Source organism: Rhagoletis pomonella, unplaced genomic scaffold (assembly GCF_013731165.1).
Source record: "Rhagoletis pomonella isolate Grant_MI unplaced genomic scaffold, Rhpom_1.0 Rhpom_scaffold_00006, whole genome shotgun sequence".
Classification (NCBI taxonomy): Eukaryota; Metazoa; Arthropoda; class Insecta; order Diptera; family Tephritidae; genus Rhagoletis; species Rhagoletis pomonella.
The window spans coordinates 5,520,423-5,533,375 of NW_023458560.1; the positions used below are offsets into that span (position 1 = coordinate 5,520,423).

A 12,953-nucleotide genomic window follows, 5' to 3' on the forward strand; every position below is an offset into this window, starting at 1 on the left:
TTAACAATACGTCTAATCTTGGAAAAGACCCGCGAGAATAGGATCGACACGCACCATCTATTTTTCGATTTCAAAGCCGCTTTCGACAGCACGAAAAGAAGTTGTCTTTATGCCGCGATGTCTGAATTTGGTAACCCCGCGAAACTAATACGGCTGTGTAAAATGACGTTGAGTAATACCATCAGCTCTGTCAGAATTGGGAAGGACCTCTCCGAGCCGTTTGATACCAAACGTCCTAAAGTCCTCTCTCATCGTAAAAAGATCACACTCTATTAGTCACTAATCATGACTGTGTTGGTGTATGGCGCGGAGGCATGGACAATGAAAACATCTGATGAAGCGGCTCTTGGAGTTTTCGCGAGAAATATTCTGCGAAAGATTTGCGGACTTTTACGCGTTGGCGATGGGGAATACCGTAGACGATTTAACGATGAGCTGTATGAGCTTTACAACGATATAGACGTAGTGCAGTGAATTAAAATTCATTGGCTCTGCTGGCTAGGTCATGTCTTACGAAGGACAGAAATGCTCCTGCTCTGAAAGTATTCAATGCGGGCCGCGATGCTGGTAACAAAGGAAGAGGAAGGCCTCCTCTGTGTAGGAAAGACCAGGTGGAGAAGGACTTGGTTTCACTTGGCATTTCCAATTGGCATCAGTTGGCACAGAAGAAAAATGACTGGCGTGCTGTTTTTGATTCGGCCAAAATCGCCTAGGCGGTTACAGCGCCAATAAAGAAAAATAAGAAGATGCCATGGTATTAAGCTATAGAGAAGTACATGTTTTCAATAATACTAATAATGGATTGGCGCTTACACATATGTTAGTGTTTGGCCGAGCTTCTCCTCCGATTTGTGGCGTGCGTCTTGATGTTGTCACACAAAGCGGAGGGACCTACAGTCTTACGCCGACTCCGAATGGCGATTGTATTTTTATGAGAAGCTGTTGTTCATGGCAGAAGTACACTCGGAGGTTTGCCATTGCATGCCGAGGGTCGACCGCTGTTAAGAAAAGACCTTTTTTCTATATTTTTTGCGTTGTTGCTTTGACCAGGGTTTGAACCCGGGCGTAGCGGAGTGGAAGCGCGCACTGCTCACCACTACACTACAGCGGCCGACACACGTTTTCAATACTTCTTTGAAATTCAAAAACTGTTTCGCCATCGATTGCATAGCCATGCTTTCATCTGATTTAACCCATTTCCTTTTGACTTTACATAAAGAACTTTTAATAAATTTCTTGAAATACTGACGTCTGAGTTATTTTTGCACTAAATTACACACGAGAATTTCGGAGATATCAAAGTTTTATTGGAATTGAAATTGAGGGCGGTGTTAAATTCACGACTGAATCAGTCCATTCACAAGAAAACTACGTGCATATATGTACATAAATACACTTACGCATATATTATAAAATAAACAAGATAAAGATTGACAAAAGTGACTGGACAGAAACATGGAAGTAGGTGGATGACTTGGTGATACGGTGAGCTGTGCGGTGTGATCTTGGAAGCGTGTGGCGTGGTTTTGTAGTGTCGTCCGTCGATCCGTCTTATCACTCTCCTTTTGCTTTGCGCTCTTATCTGCATACAACTGTGTGCTTGTAAGTTCGTGTGTTTGCGTTCAGTGTCGGCATTTTTACGAGTTTTAGTTTTTTGAATTTTGTTTCTGTGACTCACTTTCGTAATAAAAACCAAACAATTATCAACGCAAATGGGTTTTACGGCGCAGTAAACCAAATAAAAATCCCCAACAAATCCCAAAGCAAAAATAACAATACATTATGTATGTATGTCTGCGTGTGCGTATCTATGCATGTACATACCTATACCCTTGTGGTCAGCTGATTAAGTTAAGTGACATTTTTACAAATTTTGGCAATTTTGTTTTTAAATTTTAGGTGTGCAGCTTAATAGCTCATTAAATTTTAGTAGGTTAAAGTGCAAATTTCAAGACGCTGAAAAATCGCGTCCATATAAAAGAAACTGTCGAGCAACGCCGTCAGCCAAAAAAATTATAAAAAAATAAAACCGATTTTCTGGCGTCTTGATATTTGCATTTTAGCCTAATAAAATTGAATGGGCTATAAAACTGCATACCTAAAATTTTTCTAAAAATTCTAAATAAAAAGTTTAACATTTTTTGGTGCAATTGTTAAAGTTGTAGAACTTTTGTACGAAATTTGAAATTCGAATTTGTGTGGTGTTATTTATGAAGGTTATACGCTAGATTTTTTTTAAATAAAATCATAAGCATTAAATAAGCTCAAGACAAATAGGCAAAACTGGTCAAAATGTCACTTAACTTAATCAGCTGACCACAAGTGTATGCGTTTTTCTTGACAAGTTGCATTGAACTTGTTGTTGGCATCATCATGCCAGGTACGCGTGCCCCACACTCATGACTGCCACCAATACTAACACCAAATTGGGATTCCGTTGTTGCTATAGCTTTTCATTTATCGCTATTCGTTTGGTATGCTTATTTCTCTCCCTATCTTTTTCTCGCTCTCTGATCAATTCAAGAAATTCGCATACATTCGTAGATAAGTATGTACCCTGCAGCAATTCAGACTCACCCTAGGTTAGCTCTCAGATAGTCCCTATTGTTACCAGCACTAGTCCCTCATAATTCCCCTGCCAATGGTTTCAACTGCCATTTTTAGCATTGGCGTGTAATTGGAGAAGGACCGGTCCAATCAACACTGACCGTAAGATAGTCCTGGACTAGCCCAATTTTGGAGATTTTTTTCGTTGGAGTAAGACTGCGTTCTGCACTTCACAGATGCTTTTTCATATTTCGGAAACACAAAAAAAAATATATATCATTTTATAACCATGTTGCCTCTGACGCCATTTGAACCCGGACCCTCCTGAAAGCTAACAAATAGTGGCGAGAATCTCTGCGCACTGAGCTACAGCCACGCATGTAAATGTGTGTTCAAATGTTCACTTTGAATCAAGGCCCAGACCAAGCGATTGGGACATTTACAGGGTGGTGTTCTTTAATTTGTTTTATTGAATTACAAGACAACACCACCCTGTCACTGCCAAACTGTACTTTTCGTCTATCTCTAGACCGATTCCTTGGGGACTGGTCGAAAGCTGACATTTTCGAAGCAAGAAAATGTCCAATTCTGACCAGTCAAATTTTAACCAGTGAAGTGCTGGTCCTTTACGGAAAATTGGCCGCCTGCAGGGTATGTACTACGCATGTAGTGGGGCTAGCGGTGAGCTGGCAGATCACTCATACCACCCGTACGCCGATGGCGCTTACTACTATACTCACTTCTAGCCAGACGTTGTCAACGACGCTTTCCGCTTCTGTGCGCGCCTTCCGTTTCCTAAACTCGGTATATGTAGCTGGCATTGTGACTTAAATACTTATACATATGTACGTATTTGAAAACTTGTATGCACGCACATGTACATGCACATGCACACATGCATATCATCGGGTCGGTTTACTGTAAAAGCCATCCAACAACCGTCGGTTTTGTACATACATATGTACATATATAGTTTGTAGCTAGCGGTATTGTGCGCGCAAAATCTCATAAAAGTCGGCCGCACATACCATATGATTTCAGTCTTTTGAGTTGAGTCGTGGCTGTCACTTCGTAGCATAGGCAAATATTCGTAATTTGGTAAATAACAAAACTGCTACAGATGAAAAACGGAAGCAACCAAGAATCAAATAAAGAAAAAAAATACAAGTAACTAAAGGCAAAGTGTGCTGGAAAAGTTGCGAAACTGTTCAGCAGAAAACCAAGTGTTCACTCAATACAATTAAAAAATTGAAGAAAAAAGTTTAGCATTTTCTTTAAATCGCTGACTTGATTGTGCCGTTGATGAAAATATCAATGCAATAAGCGTGAAAAGTGTGTGCGAAATTGCATCAGCCAAAAAGTTGAAAGAAGCGAACAGTTAAAAAACTCGGTGCTAAAGTTTTAACCGGCAGAGCTGGAAAATTATTTACAAAGTGCAAACTTTTATTTAGATTATTCTTCAAACGCAATAAATAACTAAGTAAGTACTGCTGGGTACAAAGTTCGTTATTTATGTACTTAGGAATTTGAAGTTACTGCTATAACAGCCTCAATTCTTGAAGAGATTTTTTTCGCAGAGTATGGGCTGTTTTTAGATGAAGGTGTATAATGGAACAAAAAACTAAGATATTTTTATGAAAATTCTTTTTCATATTGCCAGGTTTAAGATTTTATTAAAAGGCATATCTGAGTCAAATAAAAAGAAATCATTTACTATTTTCATCCATTGCCATCTTTCTTTTCCGAACATATGCATATTCATTGAGTTGCGAGAATGGAATTAAGCCTTTATTCAAATTTCTAAAACGTAAATTAATCAATTTTAAATTTCAAAAGTTAATATCACTTCTTAGAAGAGAATTAGTTATTTCGAGACGCACTTTTCAAAAGCATAAAAAAATTGACTAAATGTAACTTGAAGACTCCCGTTTTCACTACCGGTTGGGTGTAACGATTTCAAAACAAGGTGCATTAAGCTATATAATGTTAAGCAACAAAAAAAAAACAATACATAAACAGTTCACGACTTCAATGTAGTGCCATGTCTCAAATCAAATGTGCCCTCCCGTTTCCATTAAAACTAACCTCCTGCGTGCAGTATCAATTTAAATGCAAACTCAAGGAAACAAGCGAAATGCGGCTCTAGCTTGTGCGATCCGGTTTTAAATTAGATATACATACATACATACAAATTCGCAGCAATTTCTTGAATGCTATTTTTTCAATTAAAATACATGTACCCCTTCATAAAGCTTCTTAAAAATGTATATGTATATGCACATTCTGCAAAACCGCGTAACTGACATTGGCTGCCAAAAATTGGATTTGCTCACACAAGCTCAATCCTTATCCATTCGTCCTGAAATAGACTAGGCAGATATGCAATTGCTTTATAGAAAAGAGAACCATTTTTAAATATGAGTGTTTTTACGCTCTAGAAAATAATTTCTAGAACTTCACATACGCGGTTTTGCATTTTGTTGATACGCGGTTTTGCACTTTAAACGACGATATGTATATGTGTATGTACAGTAATTTTAAAACCCAATATAACTTATGTCGGCCGCTGTGGTGTAGTGGTAAGCAGTGCGCGCTTTCACTCAGCAGCACCTGGGTTCAAGCCCTGGTCAAAGCAACATCCCAAAAAATATAGAAAAAGGTTTTTTCTTAACAGCGGTCGTCCCTCGGCAGACAATGGCAAACCTCCGAGTGTATTTCTGCCATGAAAACAGCTTCTCATTAAAATACCATCGCCGTTCGGAGTCGGCGTAAAACTGTAGGTCCCTCCGCTTTGTGTGAAAACATCCAGGCGCACGCCACAAGTCGGAGGAGAAGTTCGACCAAATACTAACATATGTGTAAGCGCCAATCTATTATTATTATTAATATAACTTATGTATTATATACATATGTACGTGCTCTTGGAGTTGATGGTTTTAATGAAAGAATGCTCGTTGCATTGCTATTCGCTTTGATTATTGTACATACTCTCCATTACTATTTTACTATTAATTCAATTATTTTTCAATGTACATTTATATAAAGGAATCGGTGATAGTACAGACATGGGAGTGTGTACATACATACATATGTATATATGTACATTTGTTTGGTAACTGATGTCAGCCGTTACGGCAGAAGCTGTTCCTACTCCTGGGCCAATTAAAACGATATTGCGCTTGCAAACATTTCATAAGCTCAACAGCGTGACCAACAATATTACTGCCCACTCGTCCATCGGTCTCTGGTGCTGTTGCAGATTTTAGCCAATATACCTTTTTTAGAACTTACCACACGCTTTTTTAAAGTCAGTCAAATGCGTTTCGCTACTTGCTGCAGGCAACGTGAACATTTTTTGTAGCAAACCAGCTTTAAGACTCCAAGGTTATACCAACTCTTTTTCTTCTGACCAGCATTTATTCGGTGTGTGATATTTTGAATACATGTTCAATGTATTTTCCAAAACTACTCCTTAGATTAATAGTAATTTCGGAGATTTATTTTTTATGCGCCTTTTATTTTTATTCTCGTATGCAATTTATTGCTGAGGCAAACGATACTTTGCTGCACTAAGTACGACGTTGACGGTGAAGACGACGACGACATTGACGTCAACGGCCTAAACAAATATTAAAAAATAAAAAACAAGAAGAAAAACAAAACAAGTGATGAGCGTGGAAAGCAAGTGTGGCAGTGCTGCTGCCATCACAACATCCAGCTGAGCAAATTTTACGTTACTCCATCAACAAAGCAGCAAATCATATTGATACATACATACGTTGCAGATATCTGTGCTTCCCTTAATATTTGTATTAAACACTGACTAAAGCTAATTAGCGTTGGCCTAATCAAACTGTACAATTTTATATTCAGCTAAGTACGTAGTTATTTGTATGTGATTTAAAAAACTTCACATTCCACATTAGTCTGATGCCAGCTAGTCGCTGGGAAAATTAGCGAAGGGGACTTAAAAAAAAAATAAATCATTATAAAAACATCAACCATTTCAAATGAAAATCAGTTTTACGAAAGTGTTAACCGCTTTTTACCAGTTTTTATATCGTGTACCCGGCTACGGCGAATAAGTAACTAACATATCTACTGTTTGCTTGGGACTGCTATAGTAAGCTTTACGTGTATGGATATACTAGATATGTAGATACATATGTATATTTGGGTGAATCACCAAAAAAAAGGTGCTTTTTCCAAGTTTTACTCAAGTGAATTTCAAAATTTGTAAAACTTTGTATGTCTTTCACCTTAATTCTTGGCTTTACGTTAATCCCGAGCTGTATTTAAAATGTTTCTTATGTAAGCGAAAAAATTTACTGAATGTAATTGGCCCATCTCTACTCAAAAGTTAACTGTAGTAAATAGGTTCATTAATATTATTATTATTATTATTGACTTATGGAGTTGTTGTCTGGGTTTACATTAAGAGAGTTTTCGTACAGAATCATTTATTTCCATGTTACAGAAGTACGTGCATACTTATGTATTTGTATTTTGTACGAAAATTTTACCACTCAAAAGACATCAAATATTATTCAATCTTTCAGGGCCAGATGAAAAATTTTTCCTAAAGCATAACTCACTAATTAGGAAACTTTGAGGAGTTTTATTGTGTTTTTCATTCTAAAGCATTGCCTTTTTTCGATTTGGCTAATTTTATTCTTTTATTTAAAAAACAAAAATATCTGTTTAACAGAAAAACAAAATTGTTGGTATCGAAATAAAAAAACATTATCAACAGAATTTTAGAAAATTAAAACTTCCGAGGTTGATTACTGTATAAATTGCGCTTCTAGAAACATTTTAAACGCTTGCGAGCTGTAAAATAATATTGCGATTTGCCTAGATATTTGGTTGGCTATCATAGCAATATACATATAATAATAGATTCGCGCTTACACAATACATTCTTTCAACGTACTTAACGCAAAAACAGCCCAAAAATCATTCCCGTACTCAAAGTATGGGTAATAGAAAGCGAAAATTGGAGCTTATTGGATCGTTGGTATCTTCTTCTCCCTGCCCGAAACAGCCTGTTAAAAATGGATAAAATATCAAAGTGCATTTCACCTGTTTTGCGTTACTTTGTGCCTTTAAAGAATAGTGAATGGCCTGTTGATGCATTTTCAATTATTTTACATATATTTATATACTATCTAATACAATCAAAATTTTGAAACCAAAATCCAATTTCAAAAAACTACGTGAATCAAGTGTTTCTCAAATTCTGGACACAAAATGTGTTTTTTTTACGTTCCCGTATTTTTGGACATTTTACAATTTTTGAAATGGAAATGGATGTCACACAAAGGGGACGAACAGTTTTACGCCGATTCCGAACGGAAATTGCATTCTGTTGAAATAACACAAACGGCAATAACGCAAAATTTGCTATATTTCACTTTTAAATGGGAAATAATACCAAAATCTCAGTTTTGCTTTATTTCCAACAAAGGTTGGAAATAAAACAAATTTTGCCTTATTTTCCATTGCTTATTTATACTATTTGTAAAAAAAGTTTACTTACAGAAAGAAATCAACTTTCTATTCCAAAAATACAAAAAAACAATAATACAGTGAAGCCTTTTTCCATACAAAACAAGTTATTTAATAGCAGCTTTTGGAAAGCTCGCCCGACCCAGCAGCACAACCGCTGATTACTGTGCCTTGCACAGGATGAATCAATGCTTCGAGAAACGAACCAATTTACTAAGAAAGAAAGTTGCAACAATTTTCATTTTTTTCAATTTAAATTTTTTATTTTTTTTTGTATATCATATTGCACGCTTTGATGTAGAAGAAAAAAATCAGAACAGTTTTTGACACTTTCGATACCAGAAGCAACAACAAAATACAGGCAAATGCTGTTTTTGCTCTAATGCTACTACCTGTTTGATATGCCTTGAATACAACAAAAAATATTTTTACTTATGAAAAGTCTAACAAAATATAGTCGTCTATAATAACTGCTCGGCATATTGGACATAGCGCTTTTGTATGAATTTAATCTGCATGTTTTTTAATATGTTGAAAACATTTCTGGAAAACCTTAAAATGTTTGCATGGAACGATGGCGCAATAAACAGGTGAAGTAATAAAACGGCTTTCTCGCTTTATTTTCTGACATTCGTCTGCCCTATAGCCACATTTTATAGGCAAATTTTCAAATAAGACAGTGGCACCTGGTAAATTCCATTATCGGTGGGATCCATGCAATAACACCATACACAATAATTCCCATTACTTGGACATAAAAAAGCAGTTTCAGAAGTGAACTAGTGTCGTTTTATTATTTTTCTTTCTTCTAAAAAGTTAAAATGCCACCAGTGCATAATTGCGAAAGGTGGGGAGGGGGGTGCGGGACGCGAGCGCGACGTCGAACGCGGACCGCCGCAACGCTGGGCACTTTCAAAATTGTATACTTACAAATCCGTCTATTTAACTTGTTCATGTACTATTTTTTGTCAAATGTAACTGGGTGACTACCTATGTGCACTATTTTGCTTTATTACTCAATTGTTAAGTTTAAAAGTTGGTCTTATTGCTCAACGAGTAATGAAATAAAGCAAATTTGTGTTATTTCACATTCAATTGGGAAACAAAAATTTCCGTATTTCCGTTTGCATTATAACCCCCCCCCACATGAATTTGATCTAAATAGTATAAGTATGTACATATTTAAATATACTTTTTGATATTTGATACGAGTACATTGTATGGGCTCATAGATACACTTTGCCCCTCCGCACACTGAGTCTCACAGAGCGGAATGTACCGTAATATAAAGTGTAGGAAGATACTAAAAAATAAAAATAAAAATAAAAATAATAATTTTGAAAACGGTCTTCACTGTTAGAGTTCATTGCATTGCATGCGGGCAGTATACTTTAAACCTTCATATTTATTTTTAAATGAATGTATACATACTTATGTGCATAAAAACATTTCATCCAAATGTACATATGTTATAAGTACACGGTCAAAAATTTGGGTTTAATTTTTAAACTTTTATAGTCTACTTTTTAAACCAGTCAATAGTTTTACGCAATTTTTAATATATTCTGGTTTAAATTTTAGCCCAAAAAGTTCGTGGTTTAAAATCAAACCAAAATGTTTTAATTCTAGTTTCTAGGTTTCAAATATAGAAACTTTGGTTTAAAATCTAAACCGAAATAGAATATGTTTGCACAGCGAATTGTGGTGTTGATTCAAACTCAACATATGAAAGCACATTTACATGCGTGGCTGTAGCTGAGTGTGCAAAGATGCTTGATACTATTGGTTGCTACCAAGGCTGTCCGGGTTCAATCCCAACCAGACGGAGCATGAAATTTAAGATTGTTTTTTTTTTTATTCTTAATTATGAAAATGTTTGGGTTTAAAATTTAAACCGAATTGTTTAAATTCTAAACCCAACATATGTGCTCTCTTTTTTATAAACTTGGAAGGTTTGTATTTGAAACTGAATTTAGTTTGGTCATATATGTAGTCCAAAAAGTTTAAAATTAAAACCGAAATTTTTAACCGTGTATGTATATGCTTATGTAAGTGTGCATTGTTGAACATTGCTGCAATTTCGAATTTGACGGTCGTTGTATTTAAACCTGTTACTTGTTATTGTTGATATTTAATTACAATTTTTGATTTCTTTGAAATCAACACACTTGGCGTTAAACCGATGATTTTAGCCGATGAATGACGCATTCGAGTAACAATCTTTAATCTACTCTTGCGGCAAGAAATTCCAATTAAATTTGTGTGGTATTTCCCACTGTTTTGGATTACATAAAATAAACCATAGAAGTTATTTAGGCTTTATATGCATATGCACAACAAGATACTGTTTATGTACAATGCATACTTTCATAAATATTTGTAAAGCATACAAGTGGATCTTACATACCTATGCATATACAGCAGCGCGCTGATTCCATCAGGCAACTTATAAAAAATTTCTTTGTTTCACAACTTTTGATTACGTTTAATTCATTGAGAACTTTTGCTTAAACAATCTGCCAAATATACATGTATAAACAATTACTTATACATACATACATACTGCTTCGTACACGGTCAAAAATTTGGGTTTAATTTTTAAACCGCGCTGGGACTACTGCCTTTTTTAAACTTTTATAGTCTACTTTTTAAACCAGTCAATAGTTTTACCCAATTTTTAATATATTCTGGTTTAAATTTTAGCCCAAAAAGTTCGTGGTTTAAAAATCAAACCAAAATGTTTTAATTCTAGTTTCTAGGTTTCAAATATAGAAACTTTGGTTTAAAATCTAAACCGAAATAGAATATGTTTGCACATAGCGAAATGTGGTGTTGTTTCAAACTCAACATATGGAAGCACATTTACATGCGTGGCTGTAGCTGAGTGTGCAAAGATGCTTGATACAATTGGTTGCTACCAAGGCTGTCCGGGTTCAATCCCCATCAGACGGAGCATGAAATTTATTTCTAATTTTTTATTCTTATTTATTAAAATGTTAAAACCGAAATGTTTAACCATGGCTAACCATGGTTAGCCATGGTAACCATGGCTAAGTTACAAAGACACGCGCGCCGATTCACTAAGACTATTGATGAAACGCCTTCGCAAAAAGGCAAATCTTTGAGGGAATCTACGTATTGCTATTTTGAAATTTTTTGCCCAAGGTGAAGAGAGCTTTGAACATTCTTTTCACAAATTAGTTTCAAAAACGCTCGAATTCTTTTCAGGAGGTTATCTACGGTTTTTGGTAAATTTGTGCCTTAAAAATTATGCAACTATGTATCATCAATTAGCAAAGAAAGTATTAAGTTTACCTGCACTTCTTCTACACTAACCCTAATTTTAGCTTTCTTTTATTTATTTTTATCATCTCGCAGAACAACGAAAACGGCTATCATTTTATGTAGTTATATATGTAGGTAATTAGATACCATTCGGAAAAAATTTCACTTGCAGTGCTCCTCTATTATTTGGTTTCATAGAAATTTCGCTGTACTGTATAAAAAATATCGGTGGAGAATTGGGGAATACTCAAAGCCTAAGTGAAAATGAAGTGTTTTGCTAGCTTGTAACTGTCAACAGTGACGTGGCTGCCAAACGCGTCTGCTCTGGCAGTTTGTGTGATGACAGGAGATACTTATTTTTGCTTCTGTCTAATCTCGAGAAGGCAGAACAGAAGTAGCCCTTGTTTCTACCGATTATGTCGATGTGTTTTTTCAACATATATCGTGTACATAAATTTAAAAATCACCGCAGTTTAAAATTTTTAGAGTTTTGTTAGTTTTTAATTTCTTAAAATTCCCTCTTTTTAATAACTTGAGTGGAATTCCAAAACTTTCTAAACTTTCAAAACTTTGTGAGTTTGAGAAATTTTAGTGAATCTCAATAATTCAATATAATGATGAATACTAGATTTCTAGAAATTTTTTATTTTTCAAAAATTTTGAGAATTGTACGAATTTTAACAAATTTTTTCTAAGTAAAAGTGTCGATAATACAGAATTGATCAAACGAAATTAAAAGTTTTCGAATGTTGCAAACATTTTCATATTTCGTCGTTTTTGAAAATTTAAAAAATTTTCGTAATTCTTGAAGATTAAAAAAATTTTTGGACGTTGATGTTTTCAAAGTTTTCAAAAAATTTAAAAATTCTCAAACTTTGTTATATCAACACAAAATTTTGAAAAGTCCAGAAAAGTGGAACAATTTTGGAATTTTTCAAAAATGTTAATATCTTTCAGAATTCTAAGAATTTTCTATTTTTTACAGACAAGTACATGAACATAAGAATTTTTCGACAATTTGTGATGTTTCAAACTTTTACGTTTTAGGATGGATTTTAGGATAAATAAAATTCTCAAAATTTTGGAAAATATAGAAAATTTCTAAAATCTCAATAATTTTGTACATTTCAAAATATTCTCATTTTACCAAAATTTCTAGAATCTCCCGGATTTCGATAGTTTTTGAAATTTTGGAAATCTCAAGAAATTTAATAATATAAAATTCAAAATTTTGGAATTATCGTTGTTTTCTGAACCTTCGAAAATATCCCCAATTTCCCCTACCCGGGTCCGCCACTGCACTGATAAGACCCAACCAGTTCGTTGACGTTGGGTTCCAGGAAGGCTAATGCCGCGGTAGTTGTCACGTATGGCAGGGTCACCTCTCTTGTGGGCAGAGCACACTTAAATTGCAATCCGCGGGCATGCGCTCATCTGACCATATTCTGCATAAGAGTGATGCATGCACCTTATCAGCTCCTCGCCGCCATACTTGAATAGCTTGGCTGGCAGGCCTTCAGCTCCAGCAGCGTTGATGTCTTTCAGCCGTTCTATCTGGAGAGAACCATGTATCTTCATACATTTTTTTACGCTAGAACCTAGTACTATATAAT

General features: G+C 35.2%; 1 protein-coding gene across 2 annotated transcripts in view; it reads left to right on the top strand.

Annotated features, from left to right (window-relative positions):
• The window catches only part of LOC118740329 (protein pinocchio), a 204,171-nt gene that overhangs the window by 183,405 nt on the left and 7,813 nt on the right, over positions 1 to 12,953 (top strand). Inside the window, exon 1 of one of the 2 annotated variants that reach the window (XM_036471820.1) lies at positions 3,578 to 4,027. The exons of the other annotated variant lie outside the window; for it this stretch is intronic. The gene's annotated coding sequence lies outside the window, so the exon portion shown is untranslated. Of the gene's footprint in view, positions 1 to 3,577; positions 4,028 to 12,953 lie in introns of those variants that run through there. 2 annotated transcript variants of the gene reach the window in all.